Here is a 15,281-nt window from a genome sequence, read left to right as displayed (position 1 = left end):
TCTCCGACATTGCAATATTCAAAGCAGTTTCCACAAATGGACACACTGGCATGTCCAGGTGATTGTGCGGACACAGGAGCTGCGCTCAGCGCCATCACCGCAGGAGCTCAGCTTATAGAAGCTTTTCCTTATTGTGTAAGCCTGTGTAAATATTAGTGTAGTGACAGAATTGCCATCTTCCGCGGTTTTCAGCACAGCTCCGCTCCTGTTCTGGGTCACGTGACGGCTATTCGACTTGCCGGTTTACATCTGGGGTCTGTGTGAGCCAGAAGTCTCTTTACTGTGTAAGTATAAGGAGCCATGTTCTGTGCTCTATGGACTTACATGGTTAAGACCACTTCCGGCTCACACATGGACCCCAACGTGAGCCGGCAAGTCGGAATAGCAGTCACGTGACCCAGAAGAGGAGTAGCACTGGAAACTGAGGAAGATGGAGAACGGTGAGTATCGTAACACTACAGTATGGGGCATGGTTATGCTTTTGAGCAGAGCAGTCGCACCAGAGCAAAGCTCCTAGTATTACAATTAATAATAGTTAAGAGAATCTGCACTAATTGGACTCGCCATCGATGGGAGATGGCCTGAGAGTGGGGACGCACCAAGTATTGCGGGTGCTAGAGTGACATGTTCGCATGTCCCTGCGTCCACAAGTTTCACAGTCCCCTTGTGTTTATCGTTAGTAATAATATAAGGGTAATGTGGGTATCGGAAAAGTTGGAAGGGAGAGATCCTGACAATTCTTTCAAAAATGTCTCCTTTACACTTTTGGGTAAAAAGACCATCACTCCCTGTTTGCAGTGAAGAGGGCCCATACAGTCCTCATAAGACCTGGGCAGTGGGCAGGCCTACCCGGCCTAAACTGAATAAAATCCTCCACCTACAAGGATCAAGACATAGTATTAAAGAAAGTGTGGAAAAATAAGGACTTTAGGCTTGGCTGGCAGAAGATTTCATTCTTTCCGGAATTCTCAATGAATGTCCAGTGCAAAAGGTCCATGTTTCAGACATTAAACAAAGAAATAGCGTTGAGCCTACAGAATGTCTTGAGTTATCCTGCCAAATCGAGAGTGATTCCCCTGGGTACCCTACTACCTTTTTTTAGACTCTCAAAGATGCTCTAAGATGGCTGGACACTAGTGATGAGTGAACGTGCTCGAATAAGGCATCATCCGAGCATGCTCGAAAAATATGTTCGAGTCCCTGAGGCTGCAGGTCTCGCCGCTGTTCGGTAGCTGCAACATCTGCAGGGATTGCCTGTTTGTTAGCCTCTCCTTCCATGTGTTGCAGCTGTCAAAAAGCCAGGAGACATGCAGCTGCGGGGACCCAAACATAATATTCAAGCATGCCGAACACATTCTGATAGCACCCGAGCATGGATAACACCTTATCCAAGCACATTCGATCATCACTACCGGACACACATGAGCTGCAGATCCAACAGGACAGGAGAGCCAGAAGAGTCAACATTTTGGAAAGGTCTTTTGAAGTAGTAGCTAAAAGCGCTTTATCTCTGGGTAAAATGAATGAATGTGAGATGTTGCTCAGGCTTTCTCTGCAGTTTAGAAATTAGACATGAGTTGATTTTTGTGCAGATTTAGTATTTTTCTTTGCAGTAGTGTGAACCGGGTCCCGGAAACACCGGTACTTGGGAAACGTGCACTTCCTCGCAGTAAGAGTATAACAGATGGCCGGTTTACATCAGTTTGGGGAGGGAAAGGGTTTTATTGCAGGTGGGGAATGAGGGAGCAGTTCTCTTATGTACACATGTATTAGTTTTTACACACGTATTGGTTTTTGGTTTATTATAAAGGAATTGAATCTGCTATTTGCTCTATTGTCTAGAATCCTGACAATTATTTTTAACTTGAGAAAATGGGTTGAACAGTAAAAATCTTGTCATGGAATATCGAAGGCTTAAAAAATGGTTCCAAAAGGCAAGCGATTTTGGAACATCTCGGGAAGGTTAATCCTGCAATTATGGGGTTGCAGGAAATGAATATGGCCAGGGAAACCGTTCATTAGCTCACAGGTCTTGGATGAGATATACCAAGATCAACAAAAAAGAAGAAAAAATATGCGGCACTCACCCCAAGATAACAGTGATGTTCGTGAACTTTATTGGAGAAAATATCTGGAGTACATCCTTCAGGACATCAGATATACAGGTAAACAGGAGGGTGCGGTATTGGAGTACGGACAACAGCCGTTTCGCACACAAATGTGCTTCAACGGGTCCAGAGATTAGATTACAACACGTCATTTCCTTTTCAAGGATCTCTGGCGTGCATTTCAAACAATGTGATTACATTCGTGACTATGACAGACAAATAATAAATAAAATAATCTACATACAGATTTGCAATCTAAATAGGAACAATCTACAATATACGATATTATCTTCTTTTTAAATATTCATAAATATCATTCAATAGTATTATTTAACAATGAAACCAAAAACATCAGAATTATGCCTTCATAGACGATCTTACAAAAATACGGACATCTCAAGTTTGTCATTAAGACCTATTGGTCCCTGAGCATTTGTATTTAGAATCCATTTGGCTTCTCTTTGTAATAGAAATCTCTTTTGATCACCTCCCTGTGAGGAATATGTCACAATTTCTATTCCAGCAAAACTAAGCAGTTCTGGATTAGCATCATGTTTTTCTCTCATATGGTGGATTAATCTTAGGCAGCCATTGCCCGTTAATATTGAATTATAATGCTCTCCGAATCTCTTGATCAACGGTCTTATTGTTTTTCCGATATAAAAATATCGGCAGGGGCAGAATAGGGCATAGACTACAAATTTACTCTTACAGGAGACAAAGTCTTTTACGGTATGGGTAATAGAGCCTATTTGCAAAGGGTTCTTTGTTATATGGAGATGGCAAAACCTACAGTTTCCGCATTTATGATTACCAGTTGGTGAATTACCAGTGAGCCAGTTATTTCTTGGTTCAGATATTCTATTATGCACTAATAAATCCGATAAATTATGGGTACGTTTATATGCAAATGTTGGAGCATTTTTATAAATTGATGATAAATCTTTATCATTCTGTAAGACATGCCAATTTTTTCGAATAGAAGCATGGATGATTTTATCTAAATTACTATGCTTAAACGTGGACGTTAAACTATACTCTAAAATGATAGCACTTAGATTTAACCCATTTATCCCACATTTGATACATAGAGAGCAGGTGGGTTTTGTCCCCGGCAGGGAAGCCAGGGATAATACTATTAAGACAATATCCTTGATTTCAAAGGCCAGAGCCAGAGAGATCCCTTTATGTCTGTTATCAGTCGATGCCGAGAAGGCTTTCGATCGAGTTCACTGGGGATTTTTAGAGGCTACACTAGAGGCAATAGGTATACGACAGAGGATGAGGAATTGGATTATGGCTCTTTACCATGATCCATCAGCTAGAGTGCGAATAAATGGTCAGTTGTCGACACCGTTCTCAATTAAAAACGGGACAAGACAGGGGTGTCCACTTTCCCCATACCTATACATCCTGGTAATGGAGACGTTGGCTAATGCTCTCAGACACAATCAGTCGATTAAGGGGATTCAGGTGGGTCATACGGACCATAAGCTGGCTCTATTTGCAGATGACCTTTTACTGTATGTGACCTCACCTAGGGTCAGCTTACCGTCTGTTTTGGAGGAGTTTGAAATATTTGGGAGGCTGAGTAACTTCAAGGTTAACTTACAGAAAACAGAACTACTCAACATAAATATCCAGGATAGTGAGGTGGAGCAACTTAGGACCAGTTTCCCTTTTCGCTGGAATAAACATTCCATTAAATACCTGGGTGTCCATATCCCAGCTGACCCCCAGAAATTATTCGATCTTAATTTCCTTCCACTCCGGGGTTTGATAGAGAAAGAGACGAAGTCCTGGTATCGTTTGCCACTGTCATGGTTTGGGAGAATTAATGCCCTTAAGATGGACATCTTACCTAAAATATTATATATTTTTCAGACTATACCGTGGGATGTGGAGGGGTCCTTTTTTTGGGGTTTACATAAAATAATGAGAAAATTTGTATGGCATAGGGGGCGCTCTCGTATTAGCCATACCCAGTTAGTTCGACGTAGGGAGGACGGGGGTGCGGGCCTGCCTGACCTGCGAGCATACCATGCGGCGACTATTGGAAACTGTCTCCTGGATATATTCCATAATAGGACAACCAAACTCTGGGTGGACATTGAATATGAATCATCCCCTGGCATGTGTTTGGGAGCCTTTTGGCTACCATACTCTATCGACCTAGGGAAATTGGATATATCTCCGACACTATACACTATGTGAGATCATGGAGGCGTTTTGCAAAGCGTTTCCACCTAGCGACTATTCCTGGACCACTAACCCCCTTGGTTGGTAACCCTGGACTCTCCCCTGAATTACAACATTCAACATCCATAGTTTTCTCTGGTGCTCGGGGGGCTATTCCTCGTATTAGAGACGTGACCAGCCAGACAGATATTTTATCATTGAGAGAGATATTGGGTGAAGGGAGGCAAATGCCGGGGCATTGGCTGCAGTATCTGCAACTCCGGAGTTATATTGGCTCTCTGGGGTTGGAGGGCTCGTATCACATGTCCACTCCTTTTGAGCAGCTGTGTCTTATGTCTCAGGGCCCAGCACATTCTATTTCCTTGATATACGGTTTGATAGTGTCCGGGGGGGGGGGGGGGGGGAGACGGACCTCTCAGATGTACAGTACAATGGCAAAGAGAATTACACAAGGAGATTGGGCCCGAGTTGTGGGTGAGGGCCTTCATGTGCGTGCATCGGCTGTCGGTGTCTTGTAGAATCCAGGAGCTGAATTATAAAATTATAACAGTGGTATAGAACACCTGTTAGGTTACATAAAATTGACCCAACAATATCGGACACCTGTTGGAGGTGTAATGGGGCGGTGGGATCCATGTTACATATATGGTGGAGGTGCAGTGGTGTCAGATCCCTCTGGAAAGACATATTTGCCTTATATAATCATATTACAAACAAACAAGTAGAGGCAACGCCGGAGATAGCTTTATTGTCAATTTTCCCGGGCTCTGTGTCCAAAAACAAGAAGAGTATGTTGCCGTACTTCATGAATGCAATGCGCCAAATCATACCCAGATTGTGGAGATCACCCGTAGCGCCGAGGAGGATAGATTGGGTGGAGGCATTGGATATGCTGTGCAGGATGGAGGAGATGAGGGCCTTTGATGACAGGTTGGGTGTCAATTGGCATGCGAAGTGGTACCCATGGATACAATTTAAAGAAGCACAACATTTTCAGACATGGGTGACACAGGGTGTACTGCCTCGCCCCTCATAATGGGGATTTACTGAGTAGTGAGTTGGTGGAGTTCTGGCGTTATACATGCACCGATATCCGTTCTCTTTTTCTTCTTCCTATCTTTTTTTCTATTTCTCTTTTCTCCTAAGGTATTTTGTTATTTGTGTTTGTTCGTTTATATAGGGGTGACCTGCTTTAACCCTCTCAAACTGTTTACAAACTGATGTTTATACTGCTGTGGTATCACCACAGAGGTAATGGAATTACCGATGGGGAGAGGGGTGTAGAACGTTGACATTGTTTTCAATGGTTACCATATAATGTTGTATATTTCTCTTTCTTACTGAATAAAAATATTTTGAACAATAAATTACTATGCTTAAAGCAAAAAGAAAATCTTTTAGTTTTTTCTGAATCAAATTCGTTAATTCTTTTTCTTTTCAAAAAATCATGTTGTGTGGATTTTTCTATGCGATTTTCGGCTTCTCTTAATATTTGTGGAGGATAACTCCTTTTCATAAATCGAACTTTTAGCTCACTGATTTGTTCGTTAAATATTTTATTACTATTATTAATTTTTCGTAATCTCACCATCTGACTATATGGCAGTCCGTTTTTTGTATGAGACGGATGTGCACTTTCAAAATGCAGTATATTGTTTGTTGCAGTTCTTTTTCTAAATACTTTTGTCAGAATATCACCTTCATTTACCGTATTTCGCGGCATATAAGACGCACCGGACCATAAGACGCACCCCAAATTTGGGGTGAAAATTGCAGAAAAAAAGATTTTTTATAAGATGGGGGTCCGTCTTATTGTCCGAATTTACAGTATCTTACCTGAGGGCTGGTGGTGGCAGAGCAGGGTCACAGGAGGCATGGTGGCGGCAGAGGTGGGGTGATGCGGTACGGCGTGCACCTGAGCAGGGTCCCTTCCTGCTTAGGTGGGCGACGCCACGGCCTGGTGTCCATGGGAGGGTGGCAGCAGTGGTTACCGACAGAGGTGCTGGGATGAGGAAGCACAGTGAGAGGTATGGCGTGAGAGGGGTCCCTTTCCCCGGTGAGGTGATGGAAGGATCTCGTGGGCACATGGACTGGAGATGATGGAGGTAGTGGTGTACATTGTGAAGCGAGTATTCCACAGGAGCTCAGATGTCTGAGCGCCGGGAAGCGGCAAGGACTCAGACATATGAGCGCCTGTGGAATACTCGCTTCACAATGTACACCACTACCTCCATCATCTCCAGTCCATGTGCCCACGAGATCCTTCCTGAACCTTGCTGCACCCATCCTGGGAAGCAAAAGGATACAGGATACAGAGTCCAAAGTCCCGGTGAGGTGATGCAGCAGCCGGTAATGCTTACCGTGGACCGTGGCGGTGGAGATGAGGAGGCGCAGTGAGCGGGGTCCCTTTCCCCGGTGAGTTGATGCTGCAGCCCCGGTAATGCACAGAGCCGGGTGAATCCTGTTGATATCGGTGGGCGCGGCCATCTTCCTGAGGCCGCGCGTTCGCAGATGGAGCTCTAGTGCCCGGGGCTTCAGGAAAATGGCTGCCGCGATCCCCATCTGCGCACGCGCGGCATCTCGCGGCCATTTTCCTAAAGCCCCGGGCACTAGAGCTCCATCTGCGAACGCGCGGCCTCAGGAAGATGGCCGCGCGCACCGATAACAACAGGATTCACCCGGCTCTGTGCATTACCGGGGCTGCAGCATCAACTCACCGGGGAAAGGGACCCCGCTCACTGCGCCTCCTCATCTCCACCGCCACACCTCTGCCGCCGCACCTCTGCCACCGCACCTCTGCCGCCGCACCTCTGCCGCCACGGTCCACGGTAAGCCTGCATTGCGCATATAAGACGCACCCCCCATTTTCCCCCCTTTTTTGGGGGGGAAAAAGTGCGTCTTATATGCCAAAAAATACGGTACCTCTATTTTTACATCTAAATATTCAAGATCATTATGCCCAAAACAAGAAGTAAACTCCATATTATCATTGTTGGAGGTGTTCAAATATTTCACAAACTGATTAAATTCTGTTTCATCCCCATCCCATATCATGATATCGTCCACGAATCTAGTATAGAAACGAATGTGCTTCAGGAAGGGATTATTGATATTATTAACATATGTGTCTTCGAACACCGCTAAAAACAGATTTGCATAAGTACAAGAAGTGGGCGTACCCATGGCTGTCCCAATTAATTGTGTGTACCATTTATTCATAAATTTGAATGAATTATTGGACAATATAAACTCAAGGCTTTCTGAGATAAAAGAAATTATTTCAGGATCTACACCTCTTTTTTGTAGAATACTCTGGATTGCCTGTATACCTTTTTCTTTTGGAATACGAGTATACAAATTGACTACATCGATAGATGTTAATGCAAAGGTGGGTTGCCAATCTATTTCTTTTAGAGCTAATACCAAATCCCCTGAATCCTTAATATATGAAGGAATACTTGGTAACAATGGTTTTAATAGCCAGTCGATATATTGAGATAATGCTTCAGTAACTGAATTTATCCCTGAGATTATAGCACGCCCTGGTGGTTCTTTTATATCTTTGTGGATTTTAGGTATGCTATACCAATAGGGAAATCGTGGATATTCAGGTAGTAAACTCTCTGCGCGTTTTTTAGGAAGCACTCCCTTTTCCACATATTTTCTTAGTAACGATCTTAGTTTAGTAAGATACTTTTGAGTAGGGTTACTGGAGAGCGCACAGTAACTGGATTGATCATTCAATTGCATTAAAGCTTCTTTTATATAGTATTCCTTATCCAATACAACAATGTTGCCTCCTTTATCTGCTCTCCTGACAACGACATCGTCCCAACTTTGCAATTCTTTCAAAGCTGACAATTCTCTATTATTAAGATTCTTTTTCGGAGTTTGGTAAATAATTGCTTCTATATCCTTTATTACCAGGTCTTGGAAGAGATCGATGGCGTTGCCAGGGGAGACAGGGGGCATAAAGCGAGATTTGATTCCACCCATAAAGGGTGTTTGTGCAGATGTATATGAAACATCTGTATGTTGTGGTATAACAGAATCATTTAAGCTTAGTAATAGGGCTGCTTCTGAGTCTATTTCAGCAGGATATAACATGAAACCCAGAGTGCCTATGTAATTTTCTCCTTGAGATAAGGTACTAGATATCATTTGGGAGCCATGAGTATTTAAATCTTGCTTTTTATCCTTTTGAAAATGTTTATGAAGATGGAGTTTTCTCACGCTTTTAAATAAATCTACTTTAAAGTTGGTTAAATCAAATGTTTCTGGAAGGCAATAATTTAATCCTTTGGACAGTAATGAGATATGGTCAGCATTTAAAGTTCTTTTTGATAAATTCAATATTCGTAATTCATCTTGTATTCTTTCTGTCTCTGTGTTTATTTCCTCCAAGAGACTTGCTTGCGTTTTCTTTTGGCAACTGCGTCTTCTTCTCCCTCATCTGACCTTTCTTCTAAAGGGGATGATAAATTGGTTTCTGGTGGAATAGTAGTATTGGCTTCACCTGAATCTTCTGCAGCGCTTGATTCGGAGTCGGTAATCCAACCATCTGATTTCTTTTTCTTATTGATTTTATTACCTTTTTGGCTGCGGTTTCTATTATAAAATGTGGATTGCCTTTTATTTTTGTTCCACTTAAACACCATTCCCATGTCATAGTCGGCTTTGTCTCTCAGGAATTTTTCTTTCTTTTGCTGTTTAATTTCTATCTGTAATAGAGTCAGTTTCCTTTCCAATTTATTGGAAAAGTTTTTATTTTGGCTGTCTGTTACTCGTGATACTAGTTCCATCTTAGCTTTTTCCAATTCTTGACATATTTCCTTTTCTCAATCCTTATCAATGAGCTGGGCTGAATAGATATCTGGAGGAAAAGAGCTCCTGACTAGTGATGAGCGAGCGTAGTCGTTGCTCGGGTTTTCCCCTAGCACGCTGGGGTGACATCCGAGTATTTATGACTGCTCGAAGATTTAGTTTTCATCACGGCAGCTGAATGATTTACAGCTACTAGCCTGCTTGATTACATGTGGGGATTCCCTAGCAAACAGGCAACCCCCACATGTACTCAGCCTGGCTAGTAGCTGGAAATCATTCAGCTGCGTCAATGAAAACTAAATCTCCGAGCAGTTACAAATACTCGGAGGTCACCCCAGCGTGCTAGGGGAAAACCCGAGCAACGAGTACACTCGCTCATCACTAGTCATGACTCAAGCGCTTTCTCCTGCGCCACCTCAAATATCATCCAATGTCACAGATAGATTTGATTCTTTGTAATTCCACTATTGCTCCGTTCTTAATGAATATGGACTACGCCCTCAGATCTTTATCGGATCCCTCTCCCCTTTTGTTTTGGGTACAAGTGAAACCAATGAGGACTAGATACACTTTAGGCTGGAAACTTAACCCATTTAACCCATTCTGTCTCTGAATTATTAACTGTGATAGTGTTAAGGGGAATCTGTTGCAATTGTTCTGCACAAAATTTAGGCTCAGTTCCTATTGGTGTAGGTTGAGACGCTAGAAAGGCCTTCGCGAGGGGTACTAATAAGCGACATAAAAATTGTTAAAGATAACTCATGGAAAAAAAGAGCAGAACTTAGAGAATAGTGTGCGGGGAAACTGAACAAATATACACTGCTCAAAAAAATAAAGGGAACACTTAAACAACAGAATATAACTCCAAGTAAATCAAACACTTCTGTGAAATCAAACTGTCCACCTAGGAAGCAACACTGTTTGACAATCAATTTCACATGCTGTTGTGCAAATGAAATTGACAACAGATGGAAATTATTGGCAGTTATCAAGACACACACAATAAAGCAGTGGTTCTGCAGGTGGGGACCACAGACCACATCTCAGTACCAATGCTTTCTGGCTGATGTTTTGGTCACTTTTGAATGTTGGTTGTGCTTTCACACTCGTGGTAGCACGAGACAGACTCTACAACCCACACAAGTGGCTCAGGTAGTGCAGCTCATCCAGAATGGCACATCAATGCGAGCTGTGGCAAGGTTTGCTGTGTCTGCCAGCGTAGTGTCCAGAGGCTGGAGGCGCTACCAGGAGACAGGCCAGTACACCAGGAGATGTGGAGAGGGCTGTAGGAGGGCAACAACCCAGCAGCAGGACCACTACCTCAGCCTTTGTGCAAGGAGGAACAGGAGGAGCACTGCCAGAGCCCTGCAAAATGGCCTCCAGCAGGCCACAAATGTGCATGTGTCTGCACAAACCGTTAGAAACTGACTCCATGAGGATGGTCTGAGTGCCCGACGTCCACAGATGGGGGTTGTGCTCACATGCAGGACGCTTGGCATTTGCCACAGAACACCAGGATTGGCAAATTTGCCACTGGCGCCCTGCGCTCTTCACAGATGAAAGCAGGTTCGCACTGAGCACATGTGACAGACATGACAGAGTCTGGAGACGCCGTGGGGAGCGATCTGCTGCCTACAACATCCTTCAGCATGACCAGTTTGGAAGTGGGTCAGTAATGGTGTGGGGTGGCATTTCTTTGGAACAAGCCCTCCATGTGCTCGCCAGAGGTAGCCTGACTGCCATTAGGTACCAAGATGAAATCCTCAGACCCCTTTTGAGACCATATGCTGGTGCGGTTGGCCCTGGGTTCCTCCTAATGCAGGACAATGCCATACCTCATGTGGCTGGAATGTGTCAGCAGTTCCTGCAAGATGAAGGCATTGAAGCTATGGATTGGCCCGCCCATTCCCAGACCTGAATCCGATTAAACACATCTGGGACATCATGTCTCGCACCATCCACCAACGTCACGTTGCACCATAGACTATCCAGGAGTTGGCGGATGCTTTAGTCCAGGTCTGGGAGGGGAACCCTCAGGAGACCATCCGTTCCTCATCAGGAGCATGCCCAGGCGTTGAAGGGAGGTCATACAGGCACGTGGAGGCCACACACACTACTGAGCATCATTTTCTTGTCTTGAGGCGTTTCCACTGAAGTTGGATCAGCCTGTAGCTTCATTTTCCACTTTGATTTTGAGCATCATTCCAACTCCAGACCTCCGTGGGATATTAGTTGTGATTTACGTTGATCATTTTTAGGTTTTATTGTTCTCAACACATTCCACTATGTAATGAATAAAGATTTACAAGTAGAATATTTCATTCAGTGATCTCTAGGATGTGGGATTTTAGTGTTCCCTTTATTTTTTTGAGCAGTGTATATCCAGAATGATTGCTCTGAAAATATGGCGCAGTGGAAGTGGAGCGCCCCCACACCGCCGCAGGGCCGAGGGGTACCCGGAGCCGGGCCTCTGGGTCTCAGTCCTGGGGTTATCACGGTGGCTAGACCCAGTCCGTGGCCCTGTCCGTCAGTGGGGGACGTCCGGTGCAATAAGTGGTGGTGTAGCAGTGCAGTTGTGGGGTGCAGGTCGCGGTAAATAACGAAGACACCAGGTTGCAGTCTCTTTACCTCTTTACTGGAGATCTCTGAGTCCTCAGTCCAGAATACGGTTCACCAGGCTACGCAAGTCCGGCCGGTCCAATGGCACTTCCAGAGCTCCCTTCACAAGTGGAAATCAGTGCCTTCCTTCTTAGCGCTATGTGTTGTAGTCCTTCCCTGCTGTGCTTACGGAAAGTACCCCACAACTGTTGTGTCTGTTTCTTAAGTTCCCTCACAACTCGATTAGATGATGTTCTGCTAATCATCCGTCCCTTCCTGATGTTACAGTTAGAACGGCACCCGTTTGTCGGGTAGGCCTGGAGTTCTTCCGGGACCCTAGAGACGCCCCTCTCCCGCAATTGCCTCCCAAGACTGCATAGGTGATTTAGGTGAGACAGCCCGCCTGAGACTGACTGTCCTGCCGCTGTTTAGAGTATTGCTTGAAGCTGTCTATTGAAATACTCCCTCGGCGTTCCGGCCACCGGTTGTGCGCCTCAGTAGGATGTTGCCCCTTTCTCACAGCATCACCCCTACTGGTATTCTCCTATTGCTTCGATCTCGTTTCTCACTCAGCACAATATATCTCTCTTCTCGTCCTTCCTTAGGGCACCGCCGCTTCTCAGTGCAGGCACGGTCCCGTTGCTTTCTTTCTTGTTGCCAAGCCTCTGTCAGGATCCCACCCCTGACAGAGACCCTACTGTCTCTTCCCCTACAACACCCTCTGCCACAAGGTGTTGCCTGGTTTCGACCCAGTCAGCTTCTGACTAACTTCCTGCCTGACCCCCAGTTTACCCACTATGGTGGGGAGTGGCCTAATGAATAGCACCCTTTGCTCCCCCCGGAGGCCCAGCTGTGAAATCTATTGGTGTCTGTGATACCTGATCAGATGAGCTCCTTCAGTGCCATCGGACGCACCACAGCTCCCCATAGTGGCGGAGCCACAGTACTGCAACGACCAGGACTCTGGGCCGCTGCACTCCCCCCTGGTTAAACACAGTACTCCGGAACTGGGAAGAAAAACAACAATACAAGTTGAGCAAAAAGACATACAATTTTTGTTGAGTGCAATAACATAAGCATACTTGAACAGGCTTCCCTTTATGGGAGGTGAGGACACTTGAACGTTACAAACATAATTAACATTATAAATTACAGGCTATAAATAACTCCTGTTACCCAACCGGGTATTCTACTTAGTGCAAAATTGTTGAACAATAATTTAACATTGCCTTTAAGGACATACACTCTTTATCCACTAAAGACCTTCCTATAATCACATTATAAGGTAACTTTTAACTTTTACATTCTCCTTCTCTAGTCTGCAGGACCGCCTGTCCTATCGGCACCAGACCTACTGCCTCTCCTTTCTATTACAGGACCGTCCCGTTCAGCCAGGACCTACTGCCTTTTCTACTGCTATACATGGTATAGAACATAACATTACTTTCGATTTTGGAAGCACTGAGCCATCTACATATGACTCTTAAGAGGACCTACCACCTAACCCCTACGGGTTCACTCTCTGTCCTCGGTAACACATTATTAACTCTTCTTAACTTCCTATGGAGGACTCTGGGTTTACCTTCTATCCCCAGTTTCTTATAAACATTATTAACTATTTCCTTATATCATCAACCTTCATTACTACTTTCTTACTTTCAACTATGCAGGACACTCTGTCTACCCCTACGGGCCCACTGCATCTTTCTTCTAGCTCTCACACTTTCTTCTAAGGAACATTATTAACATTTCTTTTTACAGTTAACCATTTCAACACACATAACTTTTACATGTAGCATTATCATTTTTACTTTGGGCATTGCCATCGCATTACTATTCTAAAACAGTATCGCTCATCAGTACACTTTCGGCATCCCCTTTAAGAGGAGATCACATCTTTCTGAGGTAGTTCGTCTTCTCAGACTACCAGTCCATACTCAGCAAAAGCTCCGGTACGGTATCTTCGCAAAGAGTCTTTAAGTAAAACCAGTAGGAAACACCCTTAAGAAGGTGTAAACTATATACAAGACAAAGTTTGTATCATGCATGGTCCATGATTACTGCAGTTCTGAAAACGTGTGCAAAACTTTAGAGAAGTGAAAAGGTAGAAAAAGCAAAAACAAACAATAGGGATCCCGGGTCAACAAAGGGATCCATAAGAATTAACCCTGGATGGGTTTAAAGCAGCATGACAAGAAACAGACAGTTAACTATTTACATTTTCATTTTTCCGAGGTTTATCCTTATTCAGGTGGTCTTGGCCCCTGACCCCCGGCTACGGTAGCACGGATACCAGCGGCAGGCCCCGCAGGGACCACCAGGTCGCCTGTTGTCTGAATTTGAAGACTGACTCTGTTGGCAAGTTCGGGAGCTGCTACAAAGCGTACAGTAGAGACAGTAACGAGGTCTGGCAAACCTGGATCAACCATGGTTGGGGCCACAGGTGACACTCCCTCAGGCTCATATCGCTGAACATTCCGGGCACGCCATCCTTGTGCATTCCAGTGACGGGTGTACGTCACCTGATCCCCTTCTCGCAATGGTTCGCCATCCCGATCACAGCAGGGAGTTTCCACGTCATAACTAGCAACGAAGACGTCAGTCGATAGGCCTGGTTCCTGTATAGAGCCCCATCCTTTCCTCGGGTGGAAGGCCGACACCCTTCCTCGCTTTACCACGTCTTCCCTGCCTTGCACTGACTTCTTGCGTTGTGTCTCCCGTTGTTCAACTTCATTTCGCTGTTTCCAGTGCTGGAGCACGCATTGATTATACTGGTCCCAGGTAAGTATCGCGATGGTGAGGCCATCCACCGGAACCCCATCCTGCTCAACCCAGGGGGTGTCCCACCGGAACATCACTCCACCCGGGTCCATCTCTATGGGCTCCCCCCACCTGGTTGGTAGTGGCGGCAACAACTTCCCGATCACACTGGGGCCGAAGACCACCCGCTCGATGGTGAACGAAGAATTACTGCTGCGGGGAGGATCGGTCGCGGGAGCGGGATCGAGCGTGGAGGCAGGGGTGTCTGCCGTACCTGCGTCTGATGTGGTTCCACCGGTGTCGATCCGGTCCGCTAACAAGGACGCTGGAGTCGGCTGCTGCTCGAACTGCGGCTCCTCCAATACGGTCCCCGTACGCGGCTCCGCTCGCTGTGGTTCCTCCTCCGCTGGCTCCGAGGTCGGGGTTGGTGGACTCAGCTCCGCTATCTGTTCCAGGGGCTTCGGATCCTCCGGCTGCAGGGAGCACGGGTCACCTCCGGTGAACGAGGGCAAGCCGGGATTACTCCTTCCTCGTTCCGGTACTCGCTGTTCTTCATCATGATCTGCTGATCGGTGGCAATGCATACATCGGACTCCGCCATTTCTCCAGGGCCTGGCTTCTCCGTCTCCTGCTTCCCGCCGTTGCAGATCAGGGGGTTGTCCTCTGCTTTGGGGCAGGTCATCACATTGCAGCCAGAAGCGCAGGGGGCGGTAGCCATTTCTCGCGCCACTCTGGAAGTCTCCTCCCATAGCACGCCCTCCTTCTTCTCTGGTGTAGCAATGGCGGCGGCTT

The 15,281-nt window shown here is 45.6% G+C and overlaps 1 protein-coding gene across 1 annotated transcript in view; it reads right to left on the bottom strand.

Annotated features, from left to right (window-relative positions):
* LOC143804465 (DNA-directed RNA polymerase I subunit RPA2-like) overlaps nt 1-15,281 on the bottom strand; it is a 106,972-nt gene that overhangs the window by 31,288 nt on the left and 60,403 nt on the right. The gene's annotated exons all lie outside the window — the stretch shown is intronic.

The sequence above is a fragment of the Ranitomeya variabilis genome, chromosome 2 (genome assembly GCF_051348905.1).
Source record: "Ranitomeya variabilis isolate aRanVar5 chromosome 2, aRanVar5.hap1, whole genome shotgun sequence".
NCBI lineage: Eukaryota > Metazoa > Chordata > Amphibia > Anura > Dendrobatidae > Ranitomeya > Ranitomeya variabilis.
Note: the sequence above shows the minus strand (reverse complement) of the source record. Positions and strands in the feature narration are given on the sequence as shown.